At 44.6% G+C, this 16,353-nt stretch overlaps 1 long non-coding RNA gene across 2 annotated transcripts in view; it reads left to right on the top strand.

Annotated features, from left to right (window-relative positions):
* The first annotated feature begins 7,407 nt into the window (after positions 1 to 7,407).
* Positions 7,408 to 16,353, top strand: part of LOC110216006 (uncharacterized) — a 59,974-nt gene continuing 51,028 nt past the window's right edge. Inside the window, exon 1 of one of the 2 annotated variants that reach the window (XR_013483854.1) lies at positions 7,408 to 7,970. This is a non-coding gene — a long non-coding RNA (uncharacterized LOC110216006). The remainder of the gene's footprint in view (positions 7,971 to 16,353) is intronic. The other variant, XR_013483853.1, reaches the window with a different exon arrangement.

Genomic DNA, 16,353 nt, shown 5'->3' on the forward strand with positions numbered 1-16,353 from the left:
GCGGGGTGTGTGAATGAACTAAATCCTAAATAATGGAAGACACTTAAGGGTCATAAAGGACTTTGCAGTAAGCTTGAAAGTGGTGGTGTGGAGAGGGAGTGGGAATGTTGGGGAGAAAGGTGAAAAGTATTGAAAAGCGGTTTGTTCAGGAAACGTGCAAGTATATAAATCCGGTACTTGGCAAAGCTTGCTAGAGAGTTTGCATCTTGCCTGAAAACCTCGGAGTGATGTTCTCGCCTCGAACCTCCGGGGTAGTCAACTGGCTCACGAACAATCCATCAAAACCAGTGGACTGGATGGCTCTACCCTATTTTGCCTGTCGTCCTTCCCCACACTGTGGCTCGAGAAGGTCCTGAGCCAGGGAAAAGGGCACATTTGCAAGGGCTCGTTTAAAAAAAAAAAAAAGATAAGAAAGGGTCTCTTCCCTGCTTCCTCAGTTCCTCTGACAACGCTAAGGTTGAAGGGTTAGAACAACTAGGCCAAAGCGATCTGAACTTTCTCCTCTCAGGTCAGCCTGCGCTGGTCGATCCTGGCGTGGGGCTGTGTTTACAGACACTTGCCTTTGTTTATAACACAGGAGAGGAGAGTCCCTCTCTTATTTTCTTTCGCTCTCCTGATCTGGCCCTAGCTTTCCACGTAGTGGTGCCCTTAACTTCCATTCTTCCACAGGCTCCTTCCATGTCAGTTATGAGCCTGGGTGTTACATGCGATTATGGTGATGATAGTGTTGTTAAAATGTGTCTAAGGGAGAGACAGAAAGAAACGGACAGAGAACTAGTTCTGTGTACACAATGTGTGTGCCACGGCGCTGATATATGCGAATGTATATGTGAGAGATAGCTAGTTCTCTTTGAACGGCGTGCAAGAATGTGTGTATTGTGTGAATATGCGTTGCGTGTTTGTATAAAAAATAGACGAAAGAGAGACAACACGAGAACATGATAAAACTGAATTTATCTTTCGAGTTTGTAAGTATGTGTATCCTTGTGTCCTTGGGCTTAAAACAGAAGTCTGCTGGATTTAGTGTTATTTTAATAAACTCCAGCTAAATTAAGAATGAACTTTTGGCTTGCGATGGCAGCGCTGTAGTAAATATGCCTCAAAAATCTCTCGTGAAAATTCTGGCTTTCAAGCTGAATCAGGAGCTCCTGATTCCCTGTCACCCCCATTGTGCCCAATCTCAGCCCCACCCCCACCCTTCCTTAGGGGTGGGCTCTTGTGCCCTGTTCTGGGGAATGTTCTGGCTCTCTGCATCTTAATGAGTCCATTGGTCACTCATTCCAACTGAGGGGGGGGATGAGATCAAGTTCAGGTGATTCCCCACCCCCAGCTAATCGACAATTCCCTCTTGCCCCTTCCTTCTCTGTTAATGTTCTCTTTTCTTTTTCAATTTCTCCAAGTGGCTGCCTTGTGGGACAAGCTAGAAGGAATCTATTTTAATTGCTCGGATAATGTGGATGCTGCCATTTTCTTAAAAGCAATCACTCCTGGAGCGAAATCACAAGAGCTCTAGACAGGCCGGAGCCGACAAAAATGTAGGTTTTGACGTTAAAAGCTAAATGGGGAAGCAGGGCGGCAGAAGGTAAATTGATGGTAGATCGGGATGTCAGTGCCCTGGCCCCCAGACCGCCGAATGGAACTGCGTGCTTGATAACCCTGGGAATACGAAATGGGCAGAAGGATTGTTTTTGTTGCTGCTGTTGGTGGTGGTGGTTTGTGTTTGTGTGCGTTTGTGTTTTGCTTCAGCAATACTATCATCTCCTTGGGGGAAAAGTTGGGAAGAATGCTTCCTGGGAGCATTACTGAGAAGGCTCTCGCTCTCTCTCTATCCCCCCCTCCCTCTCTCTCTGTACCTCCAAGCAGTTTATATCTGTCTCTCCTGCAGGGCTAGTGCCAGTCCATCTGTAGGATTTTGTGAACCCCCCAAAAAATATACCAGAGAAAGGGGGGTAACAGAGAAGAATAAGGAAGGAATAAGAACAGAGAGCAAAGGAGAAAAGAGAGGAAAGACGAGAAATTGTGAGGGAAAAGAGGGGAGGAAAGAAAAGGAGAGAAAAGGAAAGAGAAAGGAGAAGAGGGTGAGAGAAAAAAGAGAAAGGAGTGTAGAAAAAGGAATGAAAGAGAGCCTTGCTTGGTTGAGACAAGGTCAGCTGCCAAATGCCAAATGCCCTCTTCAGCCTTCTAGGGCTGCAGCTAATCTTGGGATTTAGAAACGGGGGATATCACTCATTGTCATAAAAATCAGATGGGCCGGAGAAACTACATTTTTTTTTCCAAAACCAGACATCAGGACATCAAGTGTCTCTTCCTGCCTAGTGCATCCATACCTGATGGGTGGTAACAAGGACTGGGGTGTGCCTACCTCCAGTTCTTTGCCATTCACATCTTCGACTAAGAGAAGACGGAAAATAGCCTCCCTTCAAAACACAAGTGCATATACAACTATACACACACCTTTCAGACAGCCGAAGCGCTCCCAAAAAAGAGGCTGTTTCGTTGTCGGGACCTTGGTTCCTTGTTTTAACACTTATTTAGGCTTCCAGGAAGGAAATGCGATGGGGAGAATCTAGGGAGGACACACGAGACGGTTCTCACAGCACAACGTGAAAATGTTTCACAGAGGCAAGCCAAGGTTTTCCCTGGAAGCTTTACTTCTCTCTGAAGCGGGTGGGGAAACGAGGCCGGGTGGTTATTTTCTCATTGAGTTAGCCTGATGCTGAGCGTCCTGTTCAAATATCTACGACCTTTAGTTTTTAAAAGGGATCCGTTCTGGAGTGTGCTCTTTCCACCCCCCACCCTCACCCCGCCCCACCTTACTCATTTCCTTGCCAGGAGCGGTGTTGGGGTGGAAAAGCCAAACAAAACAGGTCAGAAACACGCAACCGCAGAAGGCTCAGCAGTTCAGCCCCGAGATTTGGCAGAATCCTGGCGGTCAGAGCAACAGGCTGCACCGACGGAGGGTAGATATTATCCTCAGCCAAACCTGGCCTGTCACCGTTGGATGTTTTACAGTATCCGAGGGGCCAGTTGCTTTGGCCCACAGCCTCTGTCCTCCTGGAAACAGGGATGTAATCAGCCCGGTTTCTAGATGTAGATGGGGCGGGGGGGGGAGCTAATGGTGCTTCATATGTTATCAGTGTCAAAGGTGGCGTCACCGATAAAGGAGGGGGCTGACGCATCCTGCTGGTAGGCAGACCGGCCGGAGTTCCCTAGCTCTGTACCCTCGGCGCGACCCCGACCCTGGGGCTTTTGCAAAAATTTTCTGAGCTGCTGCAGGGAAATGCAAAGGGGCGTCCCACTTCTCCCTTTACCTGCTTTATCATTAGAATGCCTGACGCTTGGAAATGTCTCTAGGAAAAAGTTACGGCCTCTGAAACTGGGAGAGCAGGAGAGAAGGGCTCCGAGAGAAAAGAGATGAGGTAGAGAGGGTAGAAAAAAGAAAAGAAGAGAGAGAAATTAGGAGAGAGAAATAAATTGGTGGGGAAAGGGGAGAGATGTAGACGAGAGAGGCAGAGAGAACTTTAAATTGTTTCCTCCCTCCCCCCACCCCCCCGCCCACCCAAAATGAAGGGCAAAACGAAGAAAAGAAACAATTGCCACATTGCTACAAAGCTAACCTGCTTTGAGATTCCGGCCACCTTATCATTTCTGCCTAATATGAAATATGTGCTCTTTCAAGAATAGCTCCAATCTCTTTCCATTTCTAATTGGCCAATTACGGCTCAGCTGTTTTAGCTTGCGTGGTATAATGGAGATTAAAGTGCAGTTGTTATCTGAATTACATTCGTACATAAGTTATATAATTTCTTCCCACCCCCACTCCCTGCCCAGTCAAAAATGGTTTCCCTTAGAGAAACCTCCATGGCCTTTTCTCCCAAAGGACCACGTTTCCCTAACACTGCCTCCCCTCACCAACACATACACTTGCCCTTTAAATTCTCCCAGCCTTTAGACCGCTTTGATAATCAGATGGTAGAGCCCTGATTACAAATTTATTCTTGGACACTATATACGTCTTTATATCTGCTATTAGACACATCTGGGAACGATTAAAGCCTGGAGCCTGCTCTGGCCCTCCCCCACTCCTTTTTTCCCTCTATCTTGTAGTGAGACATGTTGACGTCAGATCAGACGGCTCGGAGCCATCCTGCTCTCTAGTTGGGTGTAATCATCGTGGTTGCTTTCCAATTCCATCTAAAGTCCAGTCGGGCCGCTGGAATTCAGGTGTGATGAGACAAGGACTCAAACACACACATTTATATGAACATTAAATCCGGTTATTTTTTTTTAATTGAGGGTAGAGAAGAGGAAGCAGAGCTGGAAAATTTTTAAATATATATGTATATGCGTATTGTGTGTGTGTGTGTGTGTGTGTATTCCAGAGCTTTAAATATTATTTTTTTCTTTCCACTCTCACAACCCAGAGGATAGTGCACAAAGACTTCCCATCTCGAAAATAAACACTCTCCCTCCCGCTCTTAGCGGACTTCTCCCAGTACTTGTCTATCCTCCAGCCCTACTGTTTTCCAAAACAAACAGCAACCGGGGAGTGCGGCTCTCAGCCTCTGAAGCGCAGGGAGCCAGCTAGCGCCTAGAAAGGAGACAGCGTCCAGGCGGCGGGCTTGGCTGCCTCCCGCCCCCGCAGAGCCGCGCCCCAGGCAGCTCCCCCAGTATTCCAGCCAAAGTGTTAGTCGATTGATTTTCTAATGAACTCCCGGGTCCAAGGCGAAGCTGATTGCAGAACAAGAAGTCTCTCGAAGGAATCCTCGGCCAATCCCGGGTGTTCACTTTGCACCTGTTATTAAGTTCTAATGAATCGGGGACTCCTGAACTGGCTTCCCAGACTTTAGAATGGTTTTCTACGAAACCTACTTTTTCCAAGGCAACGTGAGGCAGGCAGGGGATGGGGGTGGGGTGGAAGGAGTTGGATCTAGCCCAGTAAAAGGGCCTGGAGTGCACTGCTGAGTCAATGAGCTGACTAGTTCTGGCAACACGCCCCGCCCCCAAACCCGCAGCTAGCCAGACTAAAGGTCGGCGGTGGTGGTGGTTGGGTTTGCTTGGGTTTTACGTTTGATGACTCTGAGGAGCGAGACTAAGAAGGGCTGAATGATTCAAAGCGGTCGGTTATACATCAGTTTTTACGAATAATCACTGGATTTTGTACTTTGTTTCTTTGGGTTCATGGTAAAAGTAAGGGTGGGGTGGAGGAAGGGATGAGGGAGCTGGTATTTGTTTTAATCTATCAATCATTTCTTAGCACACTCCAAGCTGAGACTCTTTTCACTGCACCACATTATTGCACCACCACCACCCCCATTCACCTGAAAGGTCCTTAAGCGTCATTTGCCATATTTCTATCTCCAAAAGCCTAGCCCAGTAAGTTTTATAGCATTCGGAATCGTAGACTTGGAGCTGTACGGGACATTTAGATGTTATGTAGTCCAACAACTTCATTTGTTATAGATGACGACACTAAGGCCCAGAGAAATTAGATGACTTCGCCAAAGTCACAAAAGTAGTAGAGAGTAGAGCCAGGCAGGCAGTATGCTGTCGTGGAAAGAACGTTGGGATTAGAGTCAGAGGAACAGAGTTCTAATGCCAGCTCTGGTTACCTTGGGTAGATCACTTGAATTATCTGGTTCACAATTTTCCATATCTGGGGGGGGGAAGGGATGGAAAGATAGGTTGGCTACAGTATAGCTATAAATAAGTAAATAAATATCTCCAGCTCGCCCCCTCCCAGTTCTTCCTTTGTTCCAACTCAAGACACCACAACTCCACGGTGTCGCCCTGTAATCTAGAAAGGAAAAAGAACATTTCCTTGCTAAGCCAGGGAAAATGGCACTTTGTGAATTCAGTTTTCTGCCCCAGCCAAGAGGAAAGGAAACTTTGAGCTTTGTGGCTTGGGGGGAGAGAGGGTAGGGGCCTTGGGGGAAGCTGGGAGGAGTAGCTGGGGGAGGGGGAGAAAGAGAAACAAGTCTGTAACATTTAACCAACACTATCGCAAGTTATCTGTAAGATTCTTGGGCCCTCAGTTGCCTTCTGGGCCGTGTGGTATCAATCCCAAGCGCTCCATCTCAAGAATATTCAGTCCTAAATGGCCCACAACCCTCAGTCAGGTCTTTGTGGTGTCTATGCAGGAGACTAAATTAATTATGCACATTTTCAGGTCAAATCCCACTTCCTGCCTTAAATGTGTTTAGATGTTGGAAGTAAAAGCATAGTTTCTTGGCTCGAATTATCCAGATAATCTCATCGATTTCTATAAAATACAAACCAAGTGGCCAGTTCGAGTGTATATTTTATAAGGAAAAAAAGGAAGTGCTTACCTCCCAGGTAAACCACCTCTGTTAGGAAACTCTAGTCTACAATTGACGTCAAAACCGCTCGTCCCAGAAGGCTTTTTTTTTTAATGTAAAACTAACCACGTGCGACCGGATGTCTCTGTATGACAGGACCCGAGGGTTTAAAAATATCTGTCTTTGTTGTAGCGCCAAATCATCTTTCAATCCAGTTGCGGTGAATAAGAAATTAGGGGCCGGAGAGAACTGCAGATTCTCTCTGATGAGACACTGCTGAGCCAGATGAAACAGCTTAGAGTAAACCTGTCACTAGCTTGGGGTGGGGGAAGAATGGACAGGAATACTCTAAAGACTCCATCAGTGACTCCAGAATAGCAAAGAAGGCCAGGAGAGGCTTTAGTCTAAGTATAAATGGCAGCAACTTCGCCTTTCCTAGAAAGACTGAAGTTACTGTCCGTTTAAACCCACCTCAACCCCCCACATATTGTAGAAGGAGAGAAATCAACTTTATAAATACTAATCACAAAAATGATGATAAAAATCCAGTCGATATAGCAAGGCAGCTGTCGTCTTTTATAAGACATCTTTATACTTCAGTGTAGGAGGAAGAAAAATGACCCATGTCTTCCCCCTTGTTCCCACAGAGAGTGAGAGAGAGAGAGAGAGAGAGAGAGAGAGAGAGAGAGAGAGAGAGAGAGAGAGAGAAACTTGAGTTTGAAACTGGAAACTGGTGCCCATCGGGGAAAGTCGCTGGTGGCCCCTCCTGACCATCCGCTTTGAGAATCTGTTTTTCATATACTCGCCCAGTAATCACCTCAAGCTACAACAGTCTCTGAAATTGTTAATTAACGTAATTTTCAGGGACTCTCACAAAACGACTTATTTACGTTAATGATCCTTTATGAGATATGACACCAATTTCCATCCTTCGTATTTTTTTTAAATTTAACTAATACCTCAGAAAAGGTATTGGGGTTGGCAAGGAGCGGGGAAGGGAGCGTGGTGCATAAGTTCGGGAAAGATTGCAGGGTGGGTGGGAGCAGGGAGATAGAAGGAGCCCTCTTTCTTCCTCCCCAGCCTGGTAAAAGGAGAGTCGGAGGCTTGCTGCAGTCCAGCAGACACCCTTTGATTGAGGAGGGTATTTGGGGAGTTGCAGTGTTGTGCAGAAGATCATGTCTTTGCCCCACGGTGCTGTCAGCGGTGACAGATCCCAGATGGAGCCGCTACTGTATGGCAGATTGAGTTTCCCAGCAGAAAACTCTCTCCCTCCCTCCTAAACGTCTTCAAAAACCTTCTCCAGATACTCTAGGTCACTTCGTCTGAAAATGAAAAGGCCTGGCCTCAAAGGTTGGGGCTTCTTCTACTACTTTTTTTTTTTTAATACGTTTTAGTTTCTCTGCGCTGCCTCTCTGCCCGCCTCTTCGTCTAGCACGGACTCCAAAGGCTGCTGTTGCTGCTAAAAGCGAGCACTGCAGCTGTAGCCAGATGTTACCATTCTCCCCTGCCCCCGGGTGCCAAATCAGAGAGGGCTGCCGAGCCTGGGCCTACCGACTGCCACTTCACAGGCCCCCAATACATCAATACAGGTATTCCCAGCCCAAGGCTGGTACGGAATGACTACCAGGACACCCAAAACACTGAGTCGGCCTGAAGCAAATCCTGCGGCGGGTAGGTGCCGGGACTGGGGTGAGGGGAAAAGGAAAAAGGAAATTGGAACGAAGGTAAAGAACGGGGTGGAGAGTCGCCTACTTCTGGGATGCGTCTTATTGCTTCATTTGTCCTTGGCGAGGGGGTTTTGGCAGAGAAGTGCCAGAATGGTACCGGCTCAAATTCGCCTTAGGCCGACGGAGGGAAGGAGTGAAAAGAGAGAAAGAAAAGGGGAGGGGAGAGTAGGGGAGAGGTCTGCAGAGGGAGCGAAGTACAGACCAGCTCCATTCTCTTTCCTTCAGCTAGATTTCCTTCGGGTTCTCCCCTAGCTGCCCAAGGAGACTTCGCTGCTGGGTCCCCTCAGGGTGTCCTGTGTGGACTAAAAGACTCCGAAAACTGGAGAATGTAGGATAGGGTGGTGGAGGTGAGGTGCAGTTAGAGTAAGGCAAAGGCTCCAGATCTCCAGGAGCCTGCGGTCGATTGAAGCCGGGGCAGGGGAGAGGAGAACCGAGGTGTCCTATGAGAACTGAAGACAAGCTCCGGGTAAAGGAATCCTATCGGGGCGGAGCTGTCGAGAGGGGAGGAGGGCGGAAGGTAGGGAGGGGATAGAAAGGTGAGTTCTGAGAGATTGTCTGTGGCAGAAGCGGGGAAACTGGATTTAGGGCCTCTCCTCGGTGGGAAAGAGGGGATAGAAGCCAAGATCAGGAAGACTTGGAGACTCCCACTTTCCACAGGAGAAATCTTCATGCTGGACCGTCCCTGGACCCTCCACCCCACTGGAGAGGCTCCTTCTTGCCTCCGAAAAGGAAACTCGAGTTTTGAAATTCAGTTGTAGTTGGAAATAGAGATAGAGACAGAGACAGAGAAAAATGTAGCATGTGTGTTTGTGTATATAAATATACATTAAACCGAGAGCTCGAGCTTAAACGTGTGCGGGAGAGGATGAAGGGAGAATGAAAGGGATCCCGAGAGAGGTCTAGAAAGGGAGGGAAAATATCACCGACATGCTTCCTTTCCTTCCTTTTACCAATCTCCCTCACACACATTCACACTCCCCCAAGACGCTATCTGACTGATCACACTACCCTCTTAACCTTCCGACTCTTATTTGGGGTCTCAGGCACAGAGAAAAAGAGAGATAGAAGCACTGAGCTTTATCCCTTAAGGGCTAGCTTTCAGCTCCCATACTCTCACTACCCTTTTCTTTCTATTTTATTTTGGACTTCAAGCTCTACTAATACCGTAGCACTGGAGTTGAAAATGGAGCCAAGTTCGAAGACAAATACACACATACACACACACACACACACACACACACATACACACGAAACACCTCCCACTCTCACCCCCAAGGACTTCCGAATTAACCAGGTTGAAGCTTTCTGTCATTAAGTCAGCGGTTCTGGATCTGCAATCCTCCTTTTGGGAGTCCACTAGGAACCCTGGGATTTGTAAAGAACTCCTCTAGAACCCTACGTACCCTTTGGGGAATTTCTCCTCTCTAAGCGGGCAGCTGCTAGGGGACACCTCGGGGGTGCAGTGGTGCCGACTGAGAAAACACGCCCCATTTGGCAGCAGGCAGCACATCCATCACCCTACCCCTTAGCCCGGCATTTTATGATGAAGATTATTTATTTCAAAGAAGCCAAACCTTCCCGCACCCTGAAGACCGACTTCCTAGTAAAATCGGATGCCAAACTTTTAAAGTTTTCCAATCTTCTACTTCCGTTCCTCCTCCCTTCAACACACATATTTTAAAAGAAAGAAAAATAGACCTTACTTTATATATAAAAATCTGCTCGATTTAACCCCTTCATTTCTCCCAAAGAAATTTCATTACACTTGTAGAATTAATTATATTAATTATATGTAGATATTTGTTATCCATTTATGAGTTAGACGTAGGATAAAATGTCTTTAAAAACTTTCTGACCACCTCTTCCCAAATCTCTCGTTCTCCAGTCCCTAACATTCTCCTTCTTCCACAGCCCCCTTCTTTATCAGTTAAAATCCTGAGCTCTTTATAAAAAGAAAAAACAAACTGAATTTCAAAACTCCCGCTTGCTCTTCGTAAAAGAGTGGGAAGCAGGAGAAGAGAGATTTTTCATTGCACACGCTGGAAGTGGGTTATTTTGATTTTTTTTTCTCATACCCACATGTCTTGTAAAAGGCTCTCACTGAAGGCAGCCCCAGGTTTTTCTCTGATGAATGAAGGGGCTTTCTTGCAGACTTCAGGCCCCCACCCCCACCCCTTGTGTTTTAAGTTCTTGCCTGTAGCAGAGGTGTAATTGTGACCGCTCCTGGTCCGCAGAGCCTCCTGTTGGGAACTGTTAGCTGGGGTTACATTAGGGCTTGAGGACCTCCCAAGTGGTGGTGGCCTGGTGTCACAGGCTGGGACTCTGCATATTGTCCACTCTTCCCCTTTCTGTTCTCCTTTCTCATTTTCACTACCCTGCTCTCCCATTCTTCTCCTTGATTGCCTTTTCTCTCTAATACTTCTCTCCATCTACTTTTTCTCTCTTTTTTTTATTCTTGCTTCTTTCACCCCTCTATTTCTCCTTCCCATTTAAGTCCACAGCTAACTGACCACCTTTTCTGGCATCTTGAAGAAAATATTTCACAGTTGCTATACACTTTTCCTTCCAGTCCCTCCCCCCCCTCCACTTCCAAGATTCAGAACCATAAAGCACTTTTCCCCCAAAAGTTAAAACCACAAATTGTAACCTTTCCTGGAGATCTGTCAATATGACGATTTACAATGAGATGAAAAAGCCCCTTTGCAGCACTTGATCTCAAAGAACCATCTTAATGAACGGGGGGGGGGGTAGGATAGTTTTGTTTTGTTTGTATTCTTACAAATAAGTATTTCCAGGGAGCCCTTGAAAGACAAACCTAAATGAAGGTAGAAACATATACAAAGCTTAAATGAAAAGAATGAGTAGAAGGCAGGATTCTAGGACTTCCTATCAAACTGAAGCTACCTGTTTTCATGTTAGTAGACTTTTAGCTACCTACCTATTTCCAATTACCTCAGCCTGATTTAGAGGGAATGAATCCTGAAGAAAGAACTGTGGGTATTGGGGGGCAGAGGCTGGATTATGCATATCTTTCTTTCTCAAACTAAAGGCCTTTCTGTACTTTAGATCACATTCAAAATATAGGCACCAGATTCCTATTGTACAAATATAATGTTCAGTAACTGCAGACTGGCTATTTTCAAGTGGCTACAGTCTGGTTCATTACACGTTTGACAATCCAATAACCTTTGTTGAGTGGCTTTCTAGATCTTCTCCCCTTCCCTCACCTCCTCCCTTCCAAGATCTTGTCGTTGTATGTATTTTCTTACATTTTTAGAAAGACATATTTTGCTGCCAAACAGTTATATATGCTTTGCTGGGACAGGGGAGGGGATAATCGATTGACGTTATACAATAATTCTCTAACGATCAAGGACATCTAACTATAGGACAATTTAGGTCATAAAACATTCTCCTCCTTCTTGAAGGCAATAAGTGGTTTATGCCGCGTGCCTCCACCATGCTCGCCTTAAACAAAGCCTAGAAGGTAACGGTAGGAGAGAAGAGAGGAGAGACATCTAGAAAAAGTTCCCTTCCCTTTCTGTTGAGTCCTCCCTTCACTGAAATCTTAATATAAACCGAATTTCTCAAGCAGCTGCACCAAATGTGGACTTTTCCAGGTATGATCAACAACAACAACAACAACAACAACAAAAACCCGACCAAAAAACAAGCCTGTAAATCACAAACTAGCTCCAGGACTCAAGTGAAAGATGTATAACAACTTCAGGCTTCCCCAGATAGCCTGGATGATCAGGAATGAATCTGATAGTTTTTTAACTTCTAGAAATGAGCTTGGGCGAAATCCTCAGTAAACGCTGAGTTAACCCTAAAGCAGGTCTTTAAGTCCTCTCATTTTCCTCTAAGCAGGTAAATACGGAAGGCTTAGAGGCTTAGAGCTGCCACTTGGAAGACACTTGGAAAAGTAACAAAACTAGTCTAAGGCTTTGAGACCCAAGCCCACTTGTCACTTGAGAAGTTAAACCGTCTTACTTACTGATCACTCCCTTAAACTACTTAGATATGCCTACGAGTCTCTCTCTATGTTTTTTGTCCATGGGGCATACACAGTCACAGACACACAGACCTCCCACATACCCACAGACAGACTGACAGACCCTTACAGACATAGGGCACGCACACATACACTCATCTGTTAGTGCATTTATGACCTAATGAAAACGTATCCTTTGGGGGAAATACCGCCTATAAAACATGAAATATGAAGAGGCCGCATCGATTTTTTTTTTCTTTTCCTTTTTAAAAAAGTTGATCTCGAACCATTTCAGCCGGACACCTTGGCTCCTTTGGTCTCTTCTATAATTGCCCTGTTATTTTTGTTAAATGCTAAGGATTGGTTCCAAGTGACCTCTGGTCAATGAAAACCATTTTCTAACATTTTGAATGAGGTCCCCCACCCCCAAATAAAAGAGCATTAGGACTACTGCGAATTGCCCAATCTATTGCTGGTTTTATCTTTATGGGGCATGGGGTTGAGGTGGGAAGGTTGCGTTGGAAAGATCATCTTGCTTTTTCTCTTTCTATAATTAGTTCCCTCCAAGCATAGACTTCAACTGCTCTGGACAGCTGGGGGAATCCATCAAACCCTTGATAATCTGCCAGCCTCCCACTACTCCCTTCACCGTTGCCTTTTATTTCATTTCCAACACGTTATTTTTCAAGGGCTTATTTTGCTGAAAACTTTATAGATTCTCCATCGAATCCCGTTCCCCTTGATAAAAACAACTACCAAAAAAAAAAAAGTCCCAAATGGTCGCCACCTGTTGTTGTTGTTGTAGGTTTTTTAATTGGGAAAGATAATCTATAGAACCATGGCACATTAGGGCTGGAAGGGGCGTTATGCTTATTAGTCTATGAGCATATTCCATCCCTGTCCTTCTGACAGGATTTAAAACCTAGACAATGTCAGTTGTATGCTATGATTCTCTTCTGGAATTTGGCCTCCGAAATAAAGGCAAGTTTATGTCGCCTGCACGTGTAAGCCAGTTAGCTTGACCGAGGAAACAGAAGAGGAAGCAGAATGGATATGTAATAATATTTTGCCTGTCTCGACAGGGCTAGCATTTATTTGTTTGTCCGAATGCTTAATGAAATTTGGTGAGCTCCCATCTTGAAATCTGTAAAAATTTTCCAATCTATAAAACTCGAGGCTATCATGCAATGACTTAGAAAGGTGCAGAAGAAATAGATGTTTAATTCTCTTCTTTTTCTGATCATTTTTACTCCTTAGTTTAAATCATCTTTTCGTTATACAGACAGCTTTAAAACATGAAGTTTCAGTGGAAGGATTTGGCTAACGGGACATTTTGCACGTTTTAAACGCTGAATTCTGGTTAACTGTCTTCTTTCCACCATTTTCAAAGGTAGCATAAACTGTCTACAATTGATAGGAAAAAAAAGTTCCATCTTTCTGAAAAAGGCAGTTGCAAAAATACAGGAGAAAATGGGAGAACCGCTATTAGTCCCACACCAGACTTCTGCTTTTCACTGCTGGGGACCAAACCCATCTTTCAAGTTATAATTGCCATCAACCCCACCCAGGTGTAGTTTTTTTTATTATTATTAAATTTTCCCAGTGGGAAGAACCCACAAAAATGTGCATTTTCATTCTGCTTTTTAAAAATCTGTCCCATTAAGTATCCTTTTTCAGCCATCTGCTTAGACATACAATGCCCAGTAAGGTAGATGGGTTATTTCCAAGTGACTAAAGTGATTAAAGATTCATTACATATTTGATAATCTATTAGTATTTGTTGGATGACTTTCTAGATCTTCCACCTTCTCCTCCCTGCCTTATGATCTTGTGCCTGTATACAGTATATTTTTAGAAAGATACATTTTGCTCCAAACCAATTATATCTGTTCTGCTAGGTAGGGGAGGGGTTGCTGGAAGCTTTGAAAGAACTAAAAAAGCTCACACTGATACACAATGTGACCAGGGCATGAGACTGTTCCTAAGCATAATTAAAAATATATGGAGAAGATACAAGGCACATGCAAACAAATGATTTTTTTCTGGCTCCAAAGAGCAGATGGCTTGACTTTTTAAAAAATTTCATTAAGGCGCAATCCAAATAAGAAAGAAGAAACGATGGAAGGGAGAGAGAAACATGGGAGATGGAAAGAAAGGAAGGAAGGAGGGAAGGAAGGAAGGAAGGAAGGAAGGAAGGAAGGAAGGAAGGAAGGAAGGAAGGAAGGAAGGAAGGAAGGAAGGAAGGAAGGAAGGAAGGAAAAAAGGAAGGAAGGAAGGGAGGGAGTACAGAGGGAAGAAAGAAGGGAAAAAGGGAAGGGAGGGAGGAAAAGAGGGAGGAAGGAGACAGAGAAAGAAGGAAGGAAGAAAGGGAGGAAGGAAGGAAGGAACAGAAAGAGCATCATAGTGAGATGACATGGGTTTGAATCCTGGCTCTGCTTATTAACTGTCTGTTTGACCTTCAGAAAGCTACTTAATCTCTGAACCTCAATTTCTTCATTTTGTAAAATGATGAGATTATACTAGATGGTCATTAAGATCAAGAAGAGTCAGATATGACTGAAATGACTGAACAACAACAATCACTAAGATCCCTTTCATAATCTCTTATGACCCTATGGAAAAGGAGAAGGAATAAAGACTAAAGAGAGAATAATGAAGGAACAGAAGGAAAAATATTCTTGCATCACGAGAGTCAATTTCTTATACTTGGTGTTTTTTTATTTATACTTTTGGAAGTCAACTTGCAAAGGATTAAGTGAATTTTAATGTGTAAAATAAATAAACTAATACATAAAATTTGCTCCTGCTGTAAGACAGGGTTTGCCAAGTTCCCACCTGGAATTGCTTTTTATGAGTTATAAACCTTGGGGGGAAAAGAAGTTTATAATCAAATGACTGAAGCAAATTCTGTCATGTTTAAATAAGTTTATGGATACTGGACAAAGTATATTCTGTCTGTATTGCACTGATCACCAGTCTTTCCATTCTGCCCATTTGGACAATTTACTGACCATTTGAGATAATTCTGGGGGTTGAGGCTTTTCAGCCTAGGCCTTGAGAATTCCTTTGTGGATAAGAAGGCAATATCTGAAAGTGGTATACTCAGATGAGGCTCACCATGAATTCTTCTGGTAGCTGTCATTTTGCTATTTATATTTTGATTCTCAAAAGTTCTTTGACTAGTTGCAAGCAAACTCCTCAGAGCAAAGTTAACTTAAATGAAAGAAAGAACCTCTGAAACCCTCCTATAACATGTTGGCAAAGCAATAGCTTTGCCTCAGTTATCGGTGTAGGTTGGTGGGGAGGGGGGAAGGCTGGTTGAGGGGATGGAAAATGAATTCTATTAATAGCAACCCCCACCCCAAACCTCATCAATAACCCTATTTATCCTTAACCTTCTAAGAAAACAAATCCTATTAAAAAGCGATGACTTTACCCAAATCACTGGAAGACTGAGTCATAAGTACCAGACAGTGGAGCTGGGTGTCTAAATAGGTGACATTTGAGGATTTTGAGGAAAGGACTCTATGTCCTGGGAGACAATACATACACAGAAACACAATGTTTCTCTTAGGTCACAGATGAGAAACCGCCACCGGTCAGGAGTTCCAGGAATACCAGGCAATGCCTTTATAGGGAAGGTTGCAAGTGCAAACTGTCCTCTCTATCTTGCCTCTCTTCTATCACTGTCTCTCCCCCGCCTGTCAGTCAGTTGGTCGATCAGTCAGTCAATAAACATGTAATAAGCTCTGCCTACTTGCCAGGCATTGTGCTAAGAGCTGAGGGCTACAAGAGCAAAAAACACGGTACCTACCCTCACAGAGCTTAATCTCTGTGGCTCCATCATCTCTCTCGCTATTCCTCCATCTCTACATCAGTCCCCTCACCCGCAGCCTCCTCGAACAACTACTGACTGTCTTCCAGCTTCCTTAATATACTGTGAGTGGCAGTTTTAGCTAAAGTCAAGAAATTCCATTTGTTCATTTATCTACCTTGAAAAGGGACAGCTGAACCCCCCCTTTCCTTTTTATCATGAATCCTATGGTCTTGGTAAGGATTGGAGGGTGCTTATGGTCATCAGCTATGCCTTCCCAACTCCAACAGGATGGAGAATATCTTTTCTCTCTCCTGCAGCACTATGTGGCCATTTCCTCAGACGACCAGCCCAAGTAACATAACTTTAATTAATGTGTTTATATTTTGGCCCTCACCTTGGCTGGTGCTGTATTACTGGATGGAGCCTACGTGATCAGGAGTAAGAGACCTAATGAATTGTGGACTCATTAGTGGACTTTGAAATTGATTATGTCCAAGATAGCAAACCCAGGAAGTT

This window comes from Phascolarctos cinereus, unplaced genomic scaffold, assembly GCF_003287225.1.
Source record: "Phascolarctos cinereus isolate Bilbo 61053 unplaced genomic scaffold, phaCin_HiC Scaffold_9;HRSCAF=440, whole genome shotgun sequence".
Lineage (NCBI taxonomy): Eukaryota > Metazoa > Chordata > Mammalia > Diprotodontia > Phascolarctidae > Phascolarctos > Phascolarctos cinereus.